Source organism: Crocodylus siamensis, chromosome 4 (genome assembly GCF_052110815.1).
Source record: "Crocodylus siamensis isolate JL-2025a chromosome 4, ASM5211081v1, whole genome shotgun sequence".
Taxonomy (NCBI): Eukaryota; Metazoa; Chordata; order Crocodylia; family Crocodylidae; genus Crocodylus; species Crocodylus siamensis.
Window position 1 is genome coordinate 137,850,906 of NC_143398.1, and position 10,578 is coordinate 137,861,483.

The following is a 10,578-nucleotide window of genomic DNA, read 5'->3' on the forward strand; positions in this document are numbered from 1 at the left end:
TTCCTTTGTCTTCTTGGGTTGGAAATGTGAGCAACCAATACTTGGCCTGGTTCCCAAAGTACTGGCCTTGCTCAAATATGCCCAATCTGACTCCCAAGAACTATGCCCACCCTGTGTCTCTGGTTCTCACTTTCTCCCTTTCTCTCTCAGCTAAATGTGCCAAATGATGCACCACCCAGCATGAACACAGTGTCCTAGGAAGCCTAGGTAGATTCATGGTAAAGGCTACTTGCTGTGCTACCAACCAGTGTAACAGAAAAAAGGAGCTCACCTGCACTCCATTCCAGCCCCACAAGACATCCCACCTGCAATGTGACCAGACCTCCTCACCAAGGCAGCTGTGCTACTTCCCTTTTCACCAACTCATTTTTCTTTCTCTCTTCTCCCAAGATATAAACAGGTGTAGAGTACATGTTTTTAGCCTCTGTTCCTGTAACTATAGGGGGGCCTCCACATGACATAAGGGAACTACTAATAAAAGATGTGACAACACCAACAGAGCCATGTGGCTTTTTTCTCCCCAGTTAGTCTCTCTTTTGAAAAATATAACCATGTTTTCATTCTTACTGATACATATAACACTGGAAGCTTATAATGGTGGATATGGACAGCAGGCACAAGCTTTCCATTCATACTGGTCTGCCATCCACCTGGTATCCTACTTCTAGACTTGCTCCTAGTTCTGCCGATATACCCCTGTGCCTCAGCAGACCCTAATATTCACTTCACAAAGCCATTTGTGATACTCTCACTGATCATTTCCTTCAGTCCTGTCTTATAGCATTCCTTCTATTCTAGTCCTGGGCTCCCCACACAGCTCTGCCAGTGCCCTTCAATCCTGTTCCCAGTCCCTTACGCTTGCCAGTCTTGGGCCGCACAAACGTGTGTCAGTTTCTCTCGCTCCTGCCCTGGGATCCCCCTACACTGTGTTGTCTCTGGATTCATGACACAGCTACCTTGTTCCAGGCAGACCCAAACCCTCAAACTGATCACAACTTGTTCCATTCAATAATAGACAAATTTTACTGGTACACAGTGACAGCAGATAAGAATAATGCAGGCAAGGGAAACAAAATACCTCGCCTCCCCAATTCTATATCTACTGGTCCTAAGGCTGCCACAGAAAGAAGGTTTATCTGGCCAGTACCCTGTGGTTCATTCTTGAATGTCCAATGTCAGCAGTTTGGAGGTCGAGGGCTCAGGCTCACATCTCCTCCCTCCCCCCCTCCCTCCCCTTAGTGGGATTAGCAAGATGGGCTGGTGGTATGCTTTCTGTCCATGGTGGGCTCGGGTTTCCCCCACACCCTTGGGGACCCTTTGCCACTTTTAGATCCCTCCTTTAGTATTCTCTTTCCACCTGATGACTCTTCAACTCCAAGTACCATTGATAGATTTCCCTGTGGTCATCATACTGTCAACATATTCCTCTGTTTCCACAAACCTTTCACATGTACACATCTCAATTTGGTCACTTATTGGTGTCTTAATTTGGGCGTGCTGTGACCTCCTAATTTGGTCCGTCCACCAAAATTGGAAATCCCAGGGACCCTGAAGTCGGTCACTGTGACTTAGCCACCTTATCTCATGTTATGGATTTTCAGGAAACACTGTACAAGTTTCCTAGGATGTGTATGCTCACTTGTCCATTGACCTCAGACATGTCATGTGCCTCAAAAGAAAGTTGGTCACAAATAGGCATTTAGAAACCAATTAACCCTTGCCATTCCTCTGGAACATTATTCTAATGCAATCTATGCTTCTTATAAGCCAATTCCTAAAAGCAGACTTCTAAATATAATTTTCTAGCCATCATACTGCAGTTCTGCAGGTGAGTTTGGAAAGAGTATGAAACTGAATTCAATAAAGTTTCTAACTGAAGACAACTGTATAGCAGAGTATGGACACTTGACAGCTGTATTCATATGACTTAACTGGTTCATTTCCATTGTCAACCTCAAGACTAGGAAACGGTTCCTGACTATGTGGTACTTAATGAGCTCTAAGTTGGTGTGAAGTAGGTACATGAGTCCACTCCTTTAAAACACTACAAGATGGTGTAAATTCTTGTGAAAGTGTATGGTTTCTACCCTTGGTCTAGGGCTAGGGTGAAAATGACCATATTTACTCAAATCTAAGAAGACCCTGAATTTATAGATTCATAGACATTAGAGGGCTGGAAGGGACCCCGTGAGATCAAGTCCAGCCCCCCCCACCATAGGCAGGAAGTCATCTGGGATCAAGTGATCCCAGCAACAAAAGTTTCCAGATGTCTTTTGAAAGAGTTTAGAGTAGGTGTTTGTACCACCTCTGGGGGGAGTCTGTTCTAGACCCTGGACACTCGCACCATAAAGAACTTTTTTCTTATGTCTAGTCTAAAACAGCCTTCCTGGAGTTTATGGCCATTAGACATTGTTATGCCTTGGGGAGCTCTGGTGAATAGCTGTTCTACCAGATGGACAGTATTCTCTCCCCAGAGCACAACATTTAAGATGACCCCTGAATAATTAGATTCTACATATGGAAAAAATATAAACTTGTTATAGTTTTCCAGGTATAGAATCCAAGCACTGGAGGGTTGTCTTAAATACATCCTGCCCCCTCAGTGCTACAACAGGGAAAGAAGTGGTGGTGTTGGGGGGTGGGGTGGTCAAGCAGTATCCTTGGTCTCTGCTCCCCCTTTTTCCCCCTGAAGCCTTCCTGCCCCCCATGCTACCTGAACCCCTGCACCACTACCTCCCCACAATCTGCCCCTTCCCTGCCAACTCTCAAGTCTCTGCCCCTTCCCCCTCCATTCCACCTTACTCTCAGATACTGCTTAGACACTATTCTCTCCCCATACCACAACACATGGAAGCCCAGTCCTTGCTGGGCCATGCAGCAGCAGTGGTGCTACTGAGTGGCTGGGCAAGGGATAGTTTCCCATACTCCATGCCCAGGAGGGAATCCAGCCCAAGCTGGAGCCAAGCTGTACCGGACAGTAAGGTGAAGGAAGGGGGCTTGGATGGGGAGGAGTGCAAAGAAGCTGCAGAGGGCAAGAGAAGGGGGGCAGGAAACTACTGTGGGTCTGACTCTGGTTCCAACCCAATGTCAGGGGTAATCAGAGCTGCAGCAGCCTCTTCCCCACCCTCCCTCCCTGTTTGCACGTGAATCTAAGATGAGGGGCTTCCCTGTCCACTCTCCCCCATGCTGATTGGGGGTAAAAAACAGTCTCTTAGATGTGACTAAACATGGCATACATATTTAAAAATTCATATGCAAGGCCAAAGTGAAAAATTGACATTTACACAAACTAGCTTCAAAGCAGGGGTCTGTTCTAATGTGAGATCAATTGCATGAGAGCCAAATAAGAACTGTAGAAACCTTTGCCCATTTTACATTCACTGGGCACTGGAGTGTATCACTAAGTACAAGCAGGGCTGGGGGAAATGAACCCATTATGTTACATCCAGCCTTCAGTTAATCAGCAATGTCCACCTCAACCACCAAGTCACAAGTCAGGCCCTTGAAACAGTGGCTGCCTATACACATGCTCAGGGGTGGGGAAAGAGGGGGAACATTTTTAATTAGAGCAGTTCTTGGACAGCTGTTTTAATTAAAATGGCTGATTGTCACATATATTAAGCCCCTGCACATTTTTAAATGTCCACAGGATTCTTTATCTAAAGCTCATTCAATGAGATTTAGACAGAGAACCTGCAGCCATTTAAAAGTTACACAGGGACTTAATACACATGACAATGAGCTGACGCTAGAGTGTTCTAATTAGAACGTGGAGCAGCCTCGATCGAGTCTGCTCTGACGTGTTCCAAACAGAACATGTATAGGCAGCCAACGTGATCATCTAAAAGTTATAGAATATCTTAAAATTCATATGCTTGGAATTATTTAGAATGATTTCCTAGCTTCTGAACCATTCGTTTACACTAGACTCATGTTTACAAGCTAGAAACATACATTTTTTCTATTGAACTAGAACTGTGATTTTTAAAGAATGTCTGAGCTGTGGAAGATACCAAATGTGGTGTTGTGAGATTCTCTGTCATGTCACAATACGAGGTAACACAGGCCAAGACTTCCTTGTCATCACTATGAACAGCACCGATATGTCCAAAAGTAAGTAGGGTCAACGGACTTAAACTTGAAAATAATTTTCAGCATTGCTTTGATTTTGCTTCTGAAGCTGGAAGACATATTTATATTTGAAATCAATTAATTGTATGTATATGCATATTCTGCAACTGCACATATGATTTGTTACTCTATGAAGTACATCTCTACCCTGCCTTCTGTCTGACTTTAGGCTAACATGGCTAACTACTATTCTCTCTCTCTATAATTAAAAAAGAGTCCAAATGGGCAGAATTGAGATTCAATAGGTATATCCAGAAATATTGCTGCCATTTTAAATATAGGATAGGTCACCACTATAAGCCTGTACCAAAAGAATACTATGGATTACTGTAGCAGGTGGCTGGATTGCCTGGCTCAAATCAATCCTTCAATCTGGTCTCAGTAACACAGCCTCCCTGGGCCAAGGGTTGGCAATGTTTTTGGGCAGGCTGACAAAAACACCCACAACCTCGACTTGTAAGATATTGGCATGCCAGAGGTGGACAGCAGGGGGGTGGGAGGCTGCAAGGGGCCTGATCCTTGCTCTGGTAGCACAGCCCCAGCTCCTTCCCCATCAACTGCTTCAAGGTATGCATGCCAAGCAAAATGCCTTCACATGCCACACTCAGGCACCATTGCAAATATCAAACAATCAAAAACAAACACTCCCAGCATGGGTTAGCTCTCACCCTGTAGTCTTCCTTCCTGAAGCCCTCTTTCTCCATCTAAACATTTCCCCCTCTAGCTCCTGCCACTTATTCCCTCTTTCTGTCTTTTATTTCCCATCAGCCAGTCACTTCCCCTCATTATTGCTAATTACCTGCCAGATGAGGCCCTTTACATGGGCAGCTTGTTGCTCACTGGCTAATTGATTCAGACACACAGACTTCAGCCTGTTAGTTACACTGTGATTTTTACATGAAATTTTAGGGCACTGATAGCCCTAATATAGAAACAGGGGGATACCAGTGAAATAGTGTTTTCACAGATGCACCTTATTTCATTCAGTGTATAAGCATATAGTGGAAAAAAAAACCAAAAAAAACCCCCCACACATTTATGCCAACAGAGACAGCCTATAGGAAGAGGAATAAATCACCACAGCAGCATCTTTCTTTTGAGTTATCTTCACTTCATAGAAATTAGAATTATTATCAAAATAACAGACCCCATTTTAGCTAACCCTCCTTCACCATGTTTCATTCCTGGGTTGCTCTGTACCCCGAATCTTTGTTCCACATCCTCCAAGCAGCACCTGTTAGGAAAGCATGGTGTGCTAAAGGAAAAATGGAGCTTGTTTATGTCAATCATGTTGCTCATTAAAAAAAGATCAGACAAAAAGGGTTTTCATCAGTGTGCGGGAGTGGCGGCTAGGGGCGGCCGTGAGCTCCCTAGCGCCGCCTACCGTCACGTTAGGGTGACGTAGCACCCTCAGAATCTCGCCCGCCACGACTTTGATGGTTAAATATATAATGTGGAGGCTGCCAGTTTCCCTAATGGACGGTCTTGTTGTTCGTCCCTATCCCAGACTGGGGATTCGATATGCGTCCTGCCTTAAGGGCAATGCGTGCCTCCAAGCCTCCCCCTCAGCACGCCCCAAGCCTCGCAGCTGTTCTGGGGGACGCTTGTATGGTCCCTCGCCCCTCGGGTGCCCTTGTTCTCACTCTCGGGCACCGGGGCTCTTCGCCCACCTGGCGCCTCCTTGGGTCGGGCCCCAATCTCTAGCCCGTTCCCCGCGCCCTGGGCCTGTCACGCTGGCGCCCAGCTACTTGCTGGTGCCTCCTGGGTCGGCTCGCCAGCGCCGCTCACTACCGGCGGCCCCCTGGGCCGGGTTCTAGCCGGCGCCTGGCTAATCGCCGGCTCTGCCTTGGAACTGGAGCGTTTTCGCCGCCCTAGTCTCGGCGCCCTTGGGCCGGCACGCTCTCGCCGCCCTAGTCTCAGCGCCCTTGGGCCGGCACGCTCCCTCCGCCCGGATCTCGGTTCTACCGCCGCCCTGGTCTTGGCGCCCTTGGGCCGGTTCGGTCCCTCTGCCCGGATCTCGGGTCTCTCGCCGCCCTAGTCTCGGCGCCCTTGGGCCAGCTCACTCTCGCCGCCCTAGTCTCGGCGCCCTTAGGCCGGCGCTATCGCCGTCCTAGTCCCGGCGCCCTTGGGTGGCTAGCTAGGCTGCTCTCGCCGCGCTAGCCTTAGCTCTATCGCCGCCCTAGTCTCGGCGCCCTTGGGCCGGCGCTATGGCCGCCCTAGTCTCGGTGCCCTTGGGTGGCTAGCTAGGCCTGGCTATTCGGCCCCTCTCTGGGGCCTCGCCCTTCAGGGGCCTCTACCGCGCTCCCTGCGCTTCACCCCTTTGGGCTTCCCCACTCTGGGGCCGACACGCCACGCGCCCACGCCCTGTCTCTGCCCCGCTCCGGGACCTTGCCCTCTCTAGGGCTGACTCCGCGCCTCTTGCGCCCTGTCTCTGCCCCGCTCCAGGGGCCTTGCCCTCTCGGGGCTGACTTCGCGCCTCTTGCGCCCCGTCTCTGCCCTGCTCCGGGGCTTTGCCCTCTCTAGGGCTGACTCCGCGCCTCTTGCGCCCTGTCTCCGCCCCGCTGCCCCACTCCAGGGCCTTGCCCTCTCGGGGCTGCCTCCGCGCCTCTTGCGCCCTGTCTCTGCCCCGCTCCGGGGCCTTGCCTTCTCGGGGCTGCCTCCGCGCCTCTTGCGCCCCGTCTCTGCCCTGCTCCGGGGCCTTGCCCTCTCGGGGCTGACTCCGCGCCTCTTGCGCCCCGTCTCTGCCCTGCTCCGGGGCCTTGCCCTCTCGGGGCTGACTCCGCGCCTCTTGCGCCCCGTCTCTGCCCTGCTCCGGGGCCTTGCCCTCTCTAGGGCTGCCTCCGCGCCTCTTGCGCCCTGTCTCTGCCCCGCTCCAGGGCCTTGCCCTCTCGGGGCTGCCTCCGCGCCTCTTGCGCCGTCTCTGCCCCGCTCCGGGGCCTTGCCCTCTCGGGGCTGCCTCCGCGCCTCTCGCGCTCTGTCGCTGCCCCGCTCCGGGGCTAAACACCGCCCTTATGGGCCGGGGTCTGTAACCCCGCACCCCGCGCCTCCCTGGCGCAATATGGTGCCCTGCAGCACCGACAATAGTGCCCCTGGCACTGCGCCACTAGTGGGCACTGGGAACCCCCAAACTGTGGGGGAGCTCCCGTGAGGCCTCCTCGCTCCCCTACAGCCTCACCCGGTCCTCCGGTGTAAACTGCAACATAATACTCAAGCCATCTGGCTACAACATAAACAGAGGCTCCACACGCCTAACAACTCCAAGCCCCACCAGGGCTTTCAATCGTACCTCCAGTCAGGGCGATCTTGTTCCCTGCATCATTGCAGCCGGTTAGCGTGGTGAAGTAGCAACCACTAACCCAGGCCACTCAGCTCAGCCGCAGAGCTCCTGCTCCTACAGCAGCCAGAAGGGAACTGTGTTTCCAGCTCCGGCCTCAGCTAGCTATAAAGGCCAGGCCCTGCCCTCTTCCGGCCATGTGACCACCTGGTTGTCCTGGCAACCAGGCACCTGAGCTGCCTGGGTGATTGACAGCTCTGCCAATCACCCTCACAATCACGGGGCACCTCTGTGACTCCATGACAATCAGAAAAGGTGGTTTCATCTAAATTGAGGGTTTCCAGGGGAAAATGTAAATTTTGCTGATTAAAAAAATTCAAGCACTTCATTTCAGAATGACTTATTGAATTCAAATGTCATTTTAAGTTAAAATGGCAGATCTAAACCAAATGGCTCATTTAGAATCAATATCTTCCACAGCTTGATTCAAAATTACAAAACATTTCAATTTGGTAAAACTGTTGGCATTTTTTCCTTTTATGATTGCTGAATCAAAAGATTTTAGGCCTTAGGATCTTGTGAAGCTTTTGCATAGTTCATTTTTTTCCTTCCCAGCTGAAGGCCGACCCCCTCCGCCCCCCCCTCCACAAAACCGAACTATCCAGATTTCCCATGGGATAGAAAATCCACTTTTCCCACCAGCTTCTCAGGACGCATAAACATGAGTGCTTAGGGAATAATCAAGTTCTGAACTGGTCCATTTCACCAGTCTGGTACAGCTCCCTGGCTGTGTATTTTAGTGCCATCAGAGGTAAACCCCTATATTTTTCTCTAACTGACCTTTCTGGGAGCTTTCAAGGTTTTGTCAATAATTCAAATGCAAATCAAGTTATCAAATAGCGGTCATCAAAGATAGCCTGTAATTGTAAATGATTTATTTCTCTTCGTGTTTTTCCGGTATAAGGCTGTTATCAAGGTTGCAAAGTCAAGGTCTCCAAAGCTGGAAAATGTCAGAGAAGGCTGACTAGCCACCTCACCCAAGTCCTCTCTTTAAATGACATAATCACAAACTAATCAGACCCTTGATTCATTTGTAGAACAAATAGTTACTTGACCTTCTGCTTCATCATCATCACTCCATAGCTGACCTCATACCTTATTTTCAGCACATTTTTCAAACCCTGCTCTGAAGACAGAAGCAATCATTTCCTTAAGGGCTTTCCAATGTCAGATGGGTTCATTACCATTCATTCGTAGTCACAGATTGTTAGGGGCTGGAATGGACCTTGCAGATCATCGGGTCCAGCACCCCTGCTCTATGCAGGAGGACAACTGTGGCTAAGTGACTCTAGCAAGGTGACTGTCCAGTCTCCTCTTGAAAATCTTCAGGCCAAATGACTGCAGCACCTCTTGATGGAATTTATTCCAGTCTGAACACCCTGACAGTGAAGGAGTTTTTCATAATATTAAGCCTGAAGTGGCCTTCCACGAGTTTGTATCCTTTGGTCCTGGTCTTCCCCAGGGTTGCCCTAGTGAACAGTTGTTCACCAAACTATTGATGCACTCCTCTGATATAGTGGTAAGCCATTATCAAGTCCCCTCTCAACCTTCTCTTCTTCAGGCTAAAGAGGCCCAGGTCCCTCAGCCTTTCCTCCTATTGCTTGCCTTGCAAGTCTTTGATCATATGGGTGGCTCTTTTCTGGACCCTCTCAAGTTTTCCCACATCCTTATTGAAGTGAGGTTCCCAGAACTGGAAGCAGTACTCCAACTGCAGTCTCACCAGTGCTGAGTACAGCGGGAGTATCACTTTCTTAGTTTTACATGAGATGCATCAGTTGATGTGTGTCAGCATGTTATTTGCCCTGCTGACCACTGCCTCACACTGATGGCTCATATTCATGTGATTGTCAATCATTACCCCATGGTCCCTTTTGACCATGGTGCAAGTCAAGCTGTCACCACCAAGCCTGTATGTATGTTGAGGCTTGTTTGCCCCCGGATGGAGCACCTTACACTTGGAAGTGTTAAACTTCATCTTGTTCTGGTGTGCCCAACTCTTGAGCCTGTCCAGGTCTGTCTGTATCTGCAACCTATCTTCTGACATGACCACACTGCCCCATAACTTGGTGACATCCATGAACTTGGCCAACGAGTTTTTCACTCCCCCATCCAAATCATTGATAAAGATGTTGAAAAGCGCTGGTCCAAGCATGGACCCCTGAGGGACACCACTGGCCACTTTGCACCAGGATGACACAGATCCATTCATGAGAACACTCTGGGTCCTATCCTGTAGCCAGTTTCCCACCCACTGAACCATCGAGCAGCCAAGCCCACAATCTTCCAGTTTTCCCACAAGGATGTCGTGGGATACTAGATCAAAAGAATTTTGGAAGTCTAGGTATATAATGTCTACCTCATCTCCTATGTCCAGGTGGCGAGAGACCTGTTCATAGAAGATGAGATTGGTAAGACAAGACCTACCCATGACAAAGCCATGCTAGCTGTTGTTCAGAATCTTATGTTCCGTAAGCATATCACATATAGATTCTTTAATGAGCTTTTCCAAGATTTTCCCTGGAATAGAGGTTAGGCTGATTGTCCTATAGTTTTTGGGTGCTTCCCCTTCTTGAAGATGGGCACAATGTTGGAACTCTTCCAATCCTCAGGGATTTCCCCTGTGTGCCACCAATTCTGAAAGAGCTTTGCCAAGGGTTCCACAATGACCTCAGCCAGCTCCTTCAGCACTCTTGGATGGAGTCCATCTGGTCCTGCTGACTTATAAATGTCTAGCTTTTTTAGTTGGTATTGCTCCCTCTCAGTATCCACAGTGCAGAGGCTGTCATTCCTGGCATGCCCCCTATGAGCCTTATCTCACTTGTCTTTCCCCTTGGTCCGGTGAAATACTGAAGCAAAGTGGGCATTCAGGAGTTCAGTTTTTTCCTGGATATCAGTTACCAGCTGCCCTGAGGTGTTAAGCAGGGGTCCCACACTCCTATTTGTTTTCTTTCTACTGCCTACATAGCTAAAGAAGTACTTCTTATTGTCCTTGACTTCTGTGGCTAAACTAAACTCAGTTGCTGCCTTGGGTTTCCTGATCATTTCCCTACAAGTGCTGGCCACTATTGTGTAGTCATCTCTGAAGACTGTCCCTAACTTCCACTTTGTGTACA